This window comes from Crocuta crocuta, unplaced genomic scaffold (genome assembly GCF_008692635.1).
Source record: "Crocuta crocuta isolate KB4526 unplaced genomic scaffold, BGI_CrCroc_1.0 scaffold526, whole genome shotgun sequence".
Classification (NCBI taxonomy): domain Eukaryota; kingdom Metazoa; phylum Chordata; class Mammalia; order Carnivora; family Hyaenidae; genus Crocuta; species Crocuta crocuta.
This window is the reverse complement of record NW_027528811.1, coordinates 99298-113777: the sequence shown is the minus strand read 5'-3', so window position 1 is coordinate 113777 and position 14480 is coordinate 99298. Positions and strand designations below refer to the sequence as shown.

General features: G+C 50.4%; 1 long non-coding RNA gene across 1 annotated transcript; it reads left to right on the top strand.

Moving 5' to 3' along the window:
- The first annotated feature begins 718 nt into the window (after positions 1-718).
- Positions 719-13847, top strand: LOC144224768 (uncharacterized). The gene is made up of 5 exons (XR_013333133.1): positions 719-780; positions 2363-2447; positions 11408-11511; positions 12636-12926; positions 13572-13847. It is a non-coding gene; the product is annotated as an uncharacterized LOC144224768 (long non-coding RNA).
- The last annotated feature ends 633 nt before the right edge of the window (positions 13848-14480 follow it).

Below are 14480 nucleotides of genomic sequence, written 5' to 3'. Positions count from 1 at the left end.
GCTGCACGGGGTGCGCCAGCTCCCAGGGCCGCGCTGTGCCAGATGGGCCGCTGGTCGGGCGGCCGGCGGGGATCTGGATGGTGGTCCCAGACGTTCCCTCCCAACCCCAGGGCAGCGCCTTCTCGAGACTCTTGGGCCGAGCTGTGGTGTGGAGCGCCGCGCGCCTTGCGCTCGCCGTGAGACGCACGGTCCGGCTCTCGCTCCTACTCCTGCTCTGTCGTGCGCTCTGTCTCTCGCTCTCAAAGGGGTGAGTCTGCTCTCCCTTTCTTCCATCTCCTCGCCAGGGGGGGGTCTGTTCGTTCGAGGCCAGTCCCTGGAGCTGCTCCTCGCTGGTTCGCTATGAACCGAACTGATCGCGCGGCTCGGCTGTGGAGACCCGCGGTGATGAAGACGGCCTGCCCTGGGGACAGTGGCTGGGTGGGCAGTCAGAGTGCGGGCCCCTGTCCGAAGGTCAGCACTGGGACACGGGCTGTCTGGAGCGCAGGTGTTGACGCCTCCACTTTCTCTCCCGCACCCCACCAGGAAAGAAGACTCCCAGCCCCGGGCGCTTCCCAGCGAGGGCCTTGCAGCCTGGCATCTCTCGCCCTGGGAACTCCAGTCTCTGGGGCGGCCCAGAGCTCCTAGTCTCTTCGTCACAAAGGATTTCTGACGACCTAGGTAAGCCTTATGATTTAGCTAATGGGGGAAGGGCAGACCAGAGAGGGAAAGTGATCTATCCAAAGTTTCCAGGAGCAGCTAGCCAGTACCCATCGAACAGACACCCTCCTTGCATATTCCGGGGTAGGCCAGAGGGACCCCGGGGAACTTGGGAGGAGACGACTCAATTCCATGTGTCCCCAGCTTCCCCAGGTGAAAGGCACTTGTGCCTGCCAAGTGCTCCCCAGGGGAGACCAGTCAGTCCCGAAGACAGGAATTCATGTCACTGCTGTGGAGTTTAGGAGAGCAACCTGCAGCTAGAAATCCCAAGTCCGGGGTCTTTTCTGATGTCTCTTTTCTTGTGGGTCACCTGCTGCCCCCATGAGTCCTCTCTAGCCATGCCTCGACACCTGGCCTGCAGTGTGGGGTCCCCATGGAGAGCCTGTGGGATGGGCTTGTGGCCTTTTCTCTGGGCAGGGGTGCCTTAGTCCCTCCANTCTGGGGAGGGAGCCGGCCCCAGGGGTGGGTCGCCTGGGTGACACATCAGGAGTCTCTTCTCGCATATGGAGGAGAGCCCTTCTCTTTCAAGGAAACTTTCCTGCACACCGCCTTTGGGTTCCAGTTAAGTCTAAGCATGCCCAGACCCTCTACCTGCACCCCCCCTCGCCTCCAGTCACCGCAAACCCCCCACCTGCGGAGGCAAGGAGGGAAGATTCTGGAATGAAGTGGGGTGGGTGGGAGGGGAGCTGGCTCACCCACCTCTGGACTTCCCCTCTCTCTCAGTGAAAATCCCACCCAATTATCGCATTACCGGGGGCCTGGGCTGTGGGAGTGGGGTGGGGGACCCGCCTCCACCTCTCAGCTGTGGGGCCAGGGGATTAGAGCCCTTATGGGGAGTCCCCAGAGTCTGCTGGCTCTGCACACACAAAGGGGATGGAGCTGTTGGGCACAGTGTCCTCACCCGCCAGGTCCCCCTGGGCTCCCTCAGCCACTGGCTTCTCCCTCCCTGGTCCCTTCCCTCAGCTATGCAGGTGATGGTCCGGGGAGAGTGAGCTGGGCAGCCCTTTCTGGTGTAGGGGGAGAGAGTGGGGAGCCTCCTAGGGATGTGCATCTTGGCAAGCCTTTGGGAAGGCTGCAGCCTGGCTGAGCTGCATGGTGGCGGCCCGGGCCGGGGGCTGCCACAGCCCTTCCTTACCCCACTGCGGTCTTTGCGTGAGAGACCTTGGAGGGAAGGCTGGCCTGGCAGGGCCTCCTGGGTCTGGATGGCAGGGACCACCAGCCCTCCATGGATCCTAGGAGGCACCGCAGACGGAGAATGGGCGTTGTGGGTGTTCCCAGAAGCACGGGGGTGGGGTAACGTTCGTTCCCACTCCCTGACTTTCAGCGGGAAATTCTGCAGTCTGGCACGAGGGTAGAGTCCAGCCTGGCATGTGTCTGCTCTGTGCCACGCTTCTGTGGAGCCACAGGGGACCTGGCTCCCTGCCTCCAGGAGCCCGCTGTGGCTGAGGACTGTTTCTCAGCAGCGCCCCCTGCTGTCTCGCAGAGGGAGCNGTATGACCCCGAGAAAGGGTCCCAGGGTGCGCTCCCAGGGGGAAGAAGGCGCAGTCCCAGGAGCCTGGGAGGCCAGATGGGAGGGCAGCGACTGAACTCGCTGTCAGTGGTGGTGTGTGAGCCCCTGTGTCCCTGGGGGATGGGCAGACTGTAGCCCTGCTCACTTGCTTCCTAGAGCCCTGGAGCCTGTGGCTGTGAGATAAGGGGGGGCCCGGAATCCCGCTCCACCCACAGGTCAGCCAGGGACAGCTACTCGCCAGGTAAGGACTTTCTGCCCCTCAACACTTTTCACAGAACCCAGGCTGAGAGAGACACCCGGTGGTGTGGCTTAGCAAGCGACTTGGTCCATACAACAAGCGCAGTAATCAGCAGGTCTTTGAAAAAAGTACACTTTGTAATTCATTCTCCCATGACTACAATTATGTGGGGAGGGGGTGAGTGAGGGCCCTCATGTCACCCCCACCTTCTCTTTATCGCAGCAGCAGCCAGGGGCCCAGCAGAGGCAGTGTATGTCTCTCCCACAGACAAGGCCACTGCAGTGTGTCTCTGAGCATGGAAAATGCCCCCCCGCCCCAGCACCTTTCAGGATTTGCTGAGACACCCTAAGGTGCCTTGGCACACAGTTTGGGAACCAGGGCTCTACTGACAGCAAGGGGGGCAGGGGTAGGGAGAGGGTCTGATATCACCACTGGGCCACAGTTTCCCTCTTGTGTTGTGTTCTAAGAGCGTCTCCTCCCCAGTCACCTCCTCTTGGTTTCCAGAAGGTTCTCTGTGTAAAGCTAGGCTGTAACATCAGTCAATTTGCCTGAGGCTGTTTGAGTTCAGTGACAATCCACATGCTCTGGGGCCCTGGTCCCCCAGTGCCCTGGGAAGGCACGTCCAAGGAGGCTCAGGACAGCTTACTGTCAACTTCCCCTGTGCCCCCAGAGCAGGTCAGGGGTCTCTGTGGATTACATTTGCCACAAAAGTAAAGTCCTCCATATCTGAATGCTGCTGGTGGGGCTTGGGGCCTCAAGGCAGCAAGAGAAGCCAGGATGGGGTGAGATGGGCGTGTTCCCATGGGAGCACACATGGCCCCTGGGCTCATCTCTGCCTGGGTTCCTGAGAGTTTGGGGCAGACCTTCTGAGAACCAAGACATCCGTCTCAAGTTATCATACTCCATGGTGGGTGATCCGCCCCAGCCGACACTGGAGCCCTGGGAGGAACTGGGCTCAGGGAAGTGACAGGGGACCCCGGGGTGTCGAGACCCCTCTTCCAGACACCTCCAGGGCCTTTCTGCAGGGGATTGCCAGCCTGCACCTCTGGGCATCCCATGGAAGGATGCCATCAAAGGCTCAGGGAGTGAGTGTCTCCCACAGCTCAGACCCTCTGCACATTTTGGGGTGTGTAGCCCTAGCTCATGCGCCTCACTCTGTGGGCACCCAGCCTCCTGTCTCTACTCCACTTAGGACATGGCCACCCAGCTGGCGTGACTGACCCTATGCTCGCCGAAGCTTGCGTTATTCTTGAGCCCACTGTCCCTGTTCACTCTGACAGACGGAAGTGGCCTCATGATGTGGGAATTTGGGGGGGAAAGGGTGGAATCCTGAAGTCACAGAAGTGGGACACCAAGTTCTAGGTCCCCAAGTAGCCACACAGTGCATTATCCGTGAAGGAGCAAATTCACTCCCAAAGTGCTGGCGTCACCCAGCTACAAAGTCAGGGGGCTCAGAGCAGCTGGAGAGTGCAGCCATCAGATCTTGGCATCGTATGATTCCCAAAGCAGGGATCCAGGGCTGGAGAATCTTAGATCCATAAAGAAACAGAATGTGGGGGTAAAGATAAGCATGGCAGAGTCCTGTTATCCCCACTATGTGGACTGCAAGTCAGCTGTTCAGGGGTCTGTACTTCTCTGGGGTCTCACTCACCTGCTAAAGGACTTCTTAGCCCAGCCTTTCTGCCCAATGTGCTATGGGCTTGCTCAGCCACGCTTCTGGGCCGTCAGCTCCACCATGTGGAGATGCTGAGGGCCGTAGTGTTGTCCGGCCACCAGGAGTCACTTGCAGGTCCCCCACCTGCAGGCATCTGGGCTCAGCTGTGGGTGGAGCTGGCCCAGCCCCTCCTCAGCCCTCAGCATTCCAGCCCCACAAATGCGGATCCCTCTCCTCCTGGTAACCGGTGCCCACAGCCCTGGCTGGTCTGCATTGGATGCAGCAGGCAAACTGCTTGATCCCAGACAACTACCCTCAGGGCATGAGTCACAGCTCAGGCCCTAGGGGTCAAGTTTAACGCCCATGGGGTGGGCGTTCAGAGCATCAGGGTCTGGGTGGTGGCACCCTTGCAGTATTGCCCACGACCTACACACAGTCTGTGATTCCCTCCCCACCAAGACCCCCACTCCTTCTGTGCACCCTCAGTGCCACCCCCTGGTTCCATCAGCAAGAGTGAGGGGAAGCATGCATCCCTCCACTGCCCCTCCCTGGGCTGAAGAGGTCGGGTGTCATCCCCACCACACCTCTCCATTGGGCAATGTGGGTGAGGAGGGTTGAGCAGGGCCGGCCAGGGTCTCCGCTGGCCACCCCTTCCATCCTGCTGTTCTCAGGCTGAGTTGGGACATGTTGACATACGTCCTGAAAAGCTCCACCCCAAACTCCCTGCTCTGCAAGTCTCTCCACCCAGCTTCCCCATTGGCTAGCTTCCCTCCTGCTCTAGGGGACAGGGTTTTCCACCAGTCCAGCTGGTCCAGGAGAGTCAGCAAACATGTGTTCCCATGTCCGGACTCAGCAACCATCCCTTGTCTCTGAATCTTCCATCTGCCCTACAGCCCAGCTCCTTCCTCTTAGGCTACAGGCTAGGCGCTCCTTGAAGTGGAACTATTTTTTCTCATTTCTGTTTCCATTCTTTGATGCTACTGTGTAGAAATACCACTGATTTTAGTACATTGAGCTTCTACCCTTCCTAAACTCACTTGTTAGTTCTAGTGGTTTTGTTTCTCCCCATAGATTCTGTGGGATTTTCTAGAGAGACATCCTGTCATCTGTCAATAGAGACCCTTTTATGTCTCACTTTCAATTCTGGATATCTTTCATTTCTTTTTCTTGCCTTATTGCATTGGCTGGAAATGCCAGGAGAGTGACGAATTAAAGTGGTGAGGGTCAATAACCTAGTTTTGTTCTTGATTTAGGGATACAAGCAATGCAGTGTCATTTAAGTATGATGTCAGTGGTAGGTTTTTTGTTTGTTTTTTTTTAATAGATGCCCTTTATCAAGTTGAGGAAGTTCCCTTGTATTCTTAGTGGGCTGAGTTTTTATCCAAATATCAGAATTTGTCAATTGATTTTCTGCATCTATCAAGACAATTGATAGTTTGTATTATTTTGATCTGTTAAAATACCAAATTTTAATAATATTTAAATATCAAACCAACCTTACATTCCTGGGATAAATCCCATTTAGTCCCGAGGTACTGTCCTCTTTATATATTGTTCAGTTGGATACACTAACGCTTAGTTAAGATTTTTGGCATCTGTGTTCATGAGGGATGTTGGTCTGGTATTTTCTTTTCTTATAATATCTGTCTGAGTTTGGCATCAGGATGATTCTGGCCACATGGACCGTTCATGACTATTACAAACTTAAAAAATTTTTTTTAACATTTATTTTTGAGAGACAGAGAAAGAGCATGAGAAGGGAAGGGGCAGAGAGAGGAGACTCAGAATCTGAAGCAGGCTCCAGGCTCTGAGCTGTCAGCCCAGAGCCCAATGTGGAGTCAAATTCACAGACTGTGAGATCATGACCTGAGCTGACGCTGGACACAATCAACTGAGCCACCCAGGGGCCCCTATTATAAACTTTTAAATGTTCTAGAAAAGTTTGTGGAGAATTGTTAGAATTTTTCTTCAATATTTGGTAAAATGTGCTGTTCAGCACTCGCATGATTTGAGGGAGCACTCTGCAGATCTTGGGAGTAGTGTCCACACAGTTCTGTTATCTCTGGTGCTCTGTCCTGTGAGCCCCAGCCAGTCTGGATTCCTAGACGCCCAACTGTGTCTCCTTAACTCCATGAGGTCTGAGGGCTCCTGCTGGGTCCTCCACCCTTTGGCACTGGGGACTCTCCCCAGTTGGCCTGACAATTGTAGGGCTCAGCTTGTTTGCTTCCCCCCTTTTAGGGATAACTCCCCTGCATGTTTTGGCCCTCACTCTCTGTCGTTTCACATATTTTTCTCATTACTGTCCTGTTCTTTGTTGTTGTTTTATATAGGAAGGCAAATCCATGCCCTATTCCTCTGTGTCAGATGGAAGCAAAAGTCTTGGTGTCATGTTGATTTTAGTTCTGCTAGTGGGTGTGAGGTGGTAGCTCATGTGGTTTTCATCTGCTTTTTTTCTAATGACATTTATGTACCTTCTTACTTTGAGGTATCTGTTTGAGTATTTCATATTATTTCATTGATATTTTTGCCTTATTTTTTATTTGTAGAAGTTGTTTATACATCTTGGATGCAAGTCCTGTGTGTGTGTGTGTGTGGTTTCATGAAATTTTACCACAGTGTAGAACTACCACTACAACCTTATGAAACTACTCTATCACCTCCAAAAACTCCCTATGTGGCTCCTTTTGTCCACAACCCCGGGAGACCACTGATGTATTCTCCATTCTCAATAATGTTGTCCTTCTGAGAATGTCGTATAAATGGAATGATATGGCATGTGACTCTTTGAGACTGTCTTCTTTCGCACAGCATAACGTCTTTGAGTTTCGTCTCACTGTTGAATTTATCAATAGTTATTCCTTTTTGTTGCTGGGGAGTGTTCCAACATAAGGAGGCACCATGTTTGTTGACCCATTTACCCATCCTCCTGTTAAAGGACATTTAGGTTTTTACCAGTGTTTGGCAATCATGAATGGATCTGCTACAAACTTTAGTGTACGTGGGTTTTTGTGTGAACAAAAGTTTTGTTTCTCCCAGGAATAAATATCTAGGAGTTTTCCAGATCGGCTGCACCATTTTGCATATAATGAGACATCCATGTCTCACCAGCATAGAGGTTCCAGTTGCTCCACATTCTTGTTAACACTTTACATTTTATTGTCAGGGATTGTTTTTATCTTAGCCGTCTTAAGAGATATGTAGTGATTGCCTATTGTGGTCTTCATGTACATTTCCCAATGGCTAATTCTGATGAGCATCTTTTCATGGATCACTTTGCCTTTTGTGCAATCTCTTTGGTGTTGTATCTTCTGAAATCTCTTACCCATTAAAAACACTTTTTATTTAAAAATAACTAGGTCCACAAAAATAGTACATAAAGTTTCCATGTACCCTGCATTTATTTCCCCCCGTGGCTATATATTACATAATTACAGAGCAATGTCAAAAGCAGAGAATTGGCACTGATATGATTTTGTCATCTACATGTAATTACTGCCACCACAACCAAGCTATGGACCTCTTTCACCACCACAGAGCTCCCCCTCAGGTTACCTGTTTATAGAGTCTCCCACCCCTGCCCTCAAATTCCTACCCTGGCATCAGGAATCAATTTTTCATCTCTATAATTTTGTCATTTCACAAAATTTGTACACATGAAATCATACACCATGTGACCTATTCAGATTGGCTCTTTCACTCATCATAATGCCTTGAGATCAATTTAAGTTGCTGAGTGGATCAATAGTTATTTTATTTTTGTATTGGTAGGTACTACATTTAATGGGTGTACTAGAGATTGATTAACCATTCACCTAGTTAGGGATATTTTGGTCATTTGTGTTATTTTAGCTATTACAAATAAAGTAAGCTATTTATATTTAATGTAATTGTTGATATATTGCTAAGGCCTATGCCTGACATTTTATTTTTCGTTTTCTGTTTGTTCCTTTTGTTTCTCTATTTTCTTTTACATACATTCCTGTGGGTTACTTGAACACTTTTTAGGATTCCATTTTAGTTTATCTACAGTGCTTTTGTGTTTGTGTGTGTGTGTGTTTGAAATAATTTATAATTTTAATAAAGTTATTTCATGTATGAGTAAAATGAGTCTTGCTAATAAAACCGAATAAAAATGGGTTTTAAAAATCATATTCTCTACCGTGTTTTTGAGTGTATGACTTTGTAAGCTTTTTTACTGGTTAGTCTAGGTATTACATTTTATGTATGTAACACACAATCTACTGGAGTTTGAGTATAATGTAGAAAAGTTACATCTCTTTACCAGATATTTTACCAGTTCAAAAACATCCTTTTGCCATCTCTCATTTATAACATCATCATCTTAAACGTTTCCTTCTACAGACTTTGAGAACCACACAAAACAGTGTCCCGATTTTTGCTTAAACCATCAAACACAATTTGAAAACTTAAGAGGGGAAGGAAATCCTATTCAATTTACCTACAATTTTAGTCTTTCTTCTTCCATAATGTTCCTTGATTCTTTCTTTCATCATTTCCTTTCTTTTTCATAAACTTCTTTTAACTATCATTTCAGAGCAGGTCTACTGGGGACACATTCTCTTTATTTTCCTCCCCCTGGAATGTTTTCAGTCTCTCTTCATTACAGAAGGATTTTTTGGCTGACCGTAGAATTTGAGGTTGAGAATTCTTTTCTTTCTCTTGAAAAATACCCCACTTCCTTTGGCTTCCATCGTTTCTAATGAGAAAACCCCACAATTCAAATCATTTTCTCTGGTCAGTAAGGTATCTCTTTCCTCTTGATCCTTTCAAGATTTTTTCTTTGTCTTCATTTTTCTCAAATTTGACAATGATGGGTCCTGCTGTGCATTCTTCCCATTAATCTTGCTCAAGGTTTTCTCAGCTTCTTAAATTTTCTTAGCTTCTCTAGGTTTAAACCTTTTGCCAACTTTGGGAAATCTTTTCCATCCTGGCCATCTTTCTCCTGTCCTTCCAAGATTCCAGTGACACAGGAGACCTTCTGTCTTCCACCGGTCCCTTGAGCTCTTCTCTTTACTTTCTGTTTTCTTTCTGATGTTCAGATTGGGTGGTTTTCATTGTGCCTTCACATTCCCTGAGTCTTTTATCCTTCCTTTCCATTCAGCTGTGAAGCCCACGTTTTGATATTTTTATTTTTCAGTTCTAAAATTTCTGTTTGGTTCTTGTTTATATCTCCTATGTTTTGTCTGACAATTTCTTCCCCTCCCCCCATTATTTCAAGTATATTTGTAATTGCCTGTGAATCATTTATCTGATGGCTTCATTTAATTCCTTGTCAGATAAGTTCAATGTCTGTGCCATTTTGTTGTCCATTGATTGTCATTCAGGTGAAGGATTTTTCTTGGCAGCATGAGGATAGGGTGTCACATTGAAGTCTGTGGTACAGATCTGCTGATACACCAGCCAGTGGCGAAGGAGATGCCACATCACTGCCCCCAGGGGACAGACACAGCTCCTTGCCACATTCCCTCTGCACCTTGGGGATGAGGAGGGGGCTAATAACCCCTGGACACTGATCTCTTGCTCATCTTCCATGTCATCTCCTTACGCAATGTGTCATGCTACTTCTGCTTCAGATGGTAATGGTGTCTGGTGGCTTTTGTTGTGAGGTGGCTGACATTTCAGGTCTGTGCTCCTCTGGGAGTGCAAGCTTCCTGTTGAGTCATATGAGCTGGGGAGGCCAGAACCAGCCCTGGTCTGTTTGATCCATGAGTCTAAGAAGATGGCACAGGTTGAGCCCCAGAGCAACAGGTCCAGGGCCCACAAAGCTCTCTGAGCCACTGTGCCTACTGTCACTCCACACTCTGGGTGGCAGGAATTGACACTCAGGGAAACGCAAGACCAGGAGCAGCTGTCTCTACCTGCTGAGGGACCTGCGGCAGTCCACCCTGTTTGTGCCTTCCCCACCAAAGCTTTCAGATACCCTGAGATTAGTTATCTAGGGAGACCAGAACCAGAGTCAGGATCCATGACTGGTGTCTGTGTCCAAGGGACAGATTTAGAAATGGGAGGAGTCAAGATCAGACATTAGAAGTGTTCTTCCTACTGTTAATAAAGCCCAATACATAAGACCACCAGGGGCACCCTTATATAACAAGATATCCTTGAGTGCATTGGCTTACCATTGTAGAGAACTGGAGGAAGCTGGGGGGCCTGGTGCTGTGCTGAGTTTTCCTGAGAGCCTCTGTGAGACAAAGCAGCCCTATATCATGTGCCATCAGTAACTGGGGCCCTGACAGTCTTTGTGGGGGTGGGGCAGGGTGGGACTGGAGGGAGGGAGTAGTCAGCAGGTTCTGGTCTCTTGGGGGTGGGCAGTGCAGCCTGGGGAGAAACGTTGCTCCCCATGGCCTTTGCCTGTGGGAACCATAAATGAAAATCAGCATGGAAAGTCAAGTTGCGAAGGACCCCTTGACCGAAGCTCAGCTCAGGTGTGTGAATTTTCTGTTGGCGCGTAACAAATCAGCACAAGGCCAGCCCATCACAAGACTCCCGGGTCACATCAGTCTGTAGATGGGGTCTAGGCACAGTGTGGCTGGGTCCTCTGCTCTGCATCTCACCAGGCAAAAACAAGGGTGTGGGCAGGCTGTGTCCTCATCCTGGGGCCAGACTGGGGAAGGAGCTGGTCTGAATCCCTATTAATCTTGCTCAGGGTTTCCTCATCAGTGATTTTCTGCATCATTGGCAGAACTGTGCCCTTGTGGTTCTAGGTCTGAGGTCCCCGTTGTCTCACTGCTATTGGCTGGGACTACTCTCAGCATCTAAGAATGATCCTCATGTCCTGGCCCTCCTGGCCTCTCACACTCCTCCAGTCTCTGTGACCTCCAGGAGGACTAGTCCCAGGTACAGGGTCACCTGACTGAGCCAAGCCCACCTGGATATTCAGCTTTTTCAAAACCAGCTGGTCAGTAACCTGACCCCATTACACTCACAGGTTTACCCCCACTCAAGGGTTGGGCTTTTGCAAGGGGGACACATCTAGGGTTGGGAAGCTCAGGGACACCCTGGAACTGCCCACCACTCTGGGTTTGGAAACCAATGCTGCGTATCTGTGTCAGAATGATGCACGAGGCTTTGCTCTGTCAGGCAAGAGAGAGTGGTTTCAGACAGCAAGGTCCTGGTTTCTGTGAGTTTGGGGGCAAAGCTTCTCAGAGCAAGTCCTTCTGTGCATGGACATGCAGGTCCGTGGGATCACAGTGGCCTCTCCCTGCCACCTTGGGGCTGCTGTGTCCATGTGTGCTGGTCCTGGAGGGATTCTGTGGCTGCTGTGCAGTACATTGTCTGTCTGTTGCAGGAGTCCTTGGTGTCTGGAATCCAGGGCTGACTTTGCAAGATGCGGGTTGCAGCTCATTCTAATCTGCCACATCAGCGACTGTCTCCATCAGTACCAGCCTTGATGTCAGTGACCAATGTGACACCTCACACATCACATCGTTGGTGCTCCCATCTGAGCCAAGCAAGGGCAGCCCAGCCCCGCGGCCACCTGGCTCTCAGCATCCCTGCAGGGCTGGCCGAGCTTCTCCAGTTCCCACTTCCCTGCTTGCGCTGCAGTCAGATCCTCATGAGACTGGCTGAGCGACCCCACCCCGGGCCCTGATGTGTCTGCCTGCTTTGCCTTCCTGCTATCTGACTCGCCCCTTGCTCTGCCTCACTCACCTCCCACGGACCTCCAGCATGTCATGTGCCCCACCCAAGGCTGCTCAGAGCTCAGCCTTCATCACCTTCTGGGCTGGAGCACGTGCCACTGTCCCAGCAAAGCTCTCTTTGACCTGGCTCCCCTGGACCCCTGATGCCTCTTCCCTGACTTAAGTGTCCTGTGCCACGTGTCACCCCTCGGGCTCTCCTGAGTCATCTCCATGTCATCCATGTAGCTGCCCGTCACCTGTCAGTCTGTCTACTCATCTATGGATCTGTCTGCCTATCACCTATCTTCTGTTATCTATCATCTATCTATCTATCTATCTATCTATCTATCTATCTATCTATCCATCCATACATCCATCCATCCACCCACCCATCATCTATTATCTATCTATCTATCTATCTATCTATCTATCTATCTATCTATTTATCTATCATGTTATCTATCATCTATCTCTCTATCTCTCCGTCATCTATCTATCATTTGTCAACCTATCATTTATCTATCACCTATTGATCTATCATTTATCAATTAATCTACCTACCTCCTGTGTGTCTATCTACCTATCTGATTTATTATTTGTCTCCTCATAGTAGAATGTAAGTTTCAAGAAGGCAAAATTTTGCCTGCCTGTTCTCTGCTGTATCACTGGTACCTGGCAGAGGTTGCAGCCCTTAGTGTGTGATAGATCTTGTGGACAAATGCATCTGAAGTAGCACTGACCAGCGGGAGGCCCTGATGGGCATGCTCTGTGCCTCTACTGCCTACTGCAGTAGCCACCGGCCGTGTCTGCTTCCCCACATCTGAGATGTGGCCGGGGCAGCTGAAGACCTCAGCGTTTTGTTGTAGCCACTTTGAATTAATTTTGGCTTGTGTTTAGGTAGGCACCTGTCAGCTCTAAGGTGCATGGTGGAGACCTGGTGGGGGCCCGCTCCTGCTGAAGGCCTGCTGTCCCAACACGAAGGACATGCCAGCACTTGTTTGCCATGACCCCTCAGGATTCACTTCTGCTGGGAGCCCACACCCGGGCTGCTGGGGGTCCTCGCCAACCTTGCAAGAGGGCACTTCATCTCCTGTGTTGTCGCGGGCATACCTGGTGGAAGCCCCCAGCTTTGTGGGCACCGTGCGCACACCTCTCAGGTTGCTGGGGCCCGCGTGCAGCTTGTGACAGGTGCGCAGGATGCTGCCGCGTGTGGGGTGGCTGAACATCCACCCAGCGAGGTGTCCAGAGACCTCTGTCCCTGAAGTCTGAGGTCCCAGGTCCAAGCACAGGCACCCTCAGCTGGCTTTGGTCCAACGAGAAAGCCATAGCACGGAGATGCTGATAGGGCTCTGGTTCCCGGGACCTTCCGTCAGAGCACAGGCTCAGAGAACAGTGGTGCCCCCCTTGCTAAAGCTGGTGGGCATGACTGGGAAAACACCTGGGCTAGGTCTTACCTTCTGGGCATGCCACATAATAGAGAACCTCAGAACAGCAGCTTCACGCCTTGCAGGGGGCAGTTGAGGCCTTGAGGCCTGTGGACATATGCAGCAGAGCACGTGGCCTGGCCTGTGCCCCCTCCATCTTCCTCCCTTAGATCAGAGCCCTTCAGTGGCCTCAGTTTACCCAAATCACCTCTTTACAGGCTGTCTCTAAACACGGTCACACTCTGTGGTCCTGGGGGTTGGGGTGCCCACATGTGGATTTCGGGGCCGCAATCCAGTCCACAGCCACCTCTGTGGGCTCCAGCTGTGGTCTCAGCTGGGGGTCTGCTGAACCCCACCCTGCACTACTCGCTGGAGCCCCCAGCTCACTCATCTGTTTTCTTTCTTCCAGAAGTCTGCTGTAATCTGTGCCCGGCTTCTCCTGAAGACTCTCCCCTGGGCCTTGTACGCTCTCATTCACTTATGGCCATTTTAGTGAGGCCTGGGGAGGAGGAACAAACCAGTGTGTGAGCTCCAAGCCCGTTTTCTTCACCAGGTCTTCTTGTATCTTTAAACAGTTAAATTTTCCTGGAAACACTGTTTGAGAACAGGTCTCCTCTGGGGGACATTTATAAGCCTCGTAATTTTGTCCTGTTGTGAATAAAGCTTCGGTCACGACCTCTGTCCAGGACGTTTGTGCATCTCTGTTATTTTTCTAGCATAAATGCCCAGAAATTGGGCCAATGCTTTGATGAGGTTGAGACTTCTGAGGTCTACTGCCAGATGCCCTATAAACACGTGTAGCATTTTGCCTTTGACCACTGACATTTTCTTCTCATGCTCAAGAAGGCCTTTCTCACTCTGAAGTCAAAAGAAAGGTCTATATTTCACTCTCATTTGGTTACAGTTTCTTGCACCCTCTGAGCATTGTTTATGGGGGTGCAACTTTCTCTTTTTCAAGTAGTTCATTCATTCCATTTATTTATTTATATTTCATGATTCTCAGGGTTTTTTTTAAGTTTTTAAATTTAATTTTTATTGTGAGAGAAAGAGCATGTGTGCACAGGAGCAGGGGAGGGGAAGAAGGAGAGAGAAACAGAGAGAGAGAGAAATCCCAAGCAGGCTCTGTGACAGCACAGAGCCTGATGTAGGACTTCAACTCATGAACCCTAAGATCATGGGTCCAACACTTAACCGCCTGAGCCACCAGGTGCCCTCATTCATTCCCTGTAAACCGAGTCTCATGCGGCACAGCCCTGCTGGGCGCTTATGGATCCTCCCTCCCTCCAGCTGGCTGAACGCAGGAACTGCATGTGGGAGG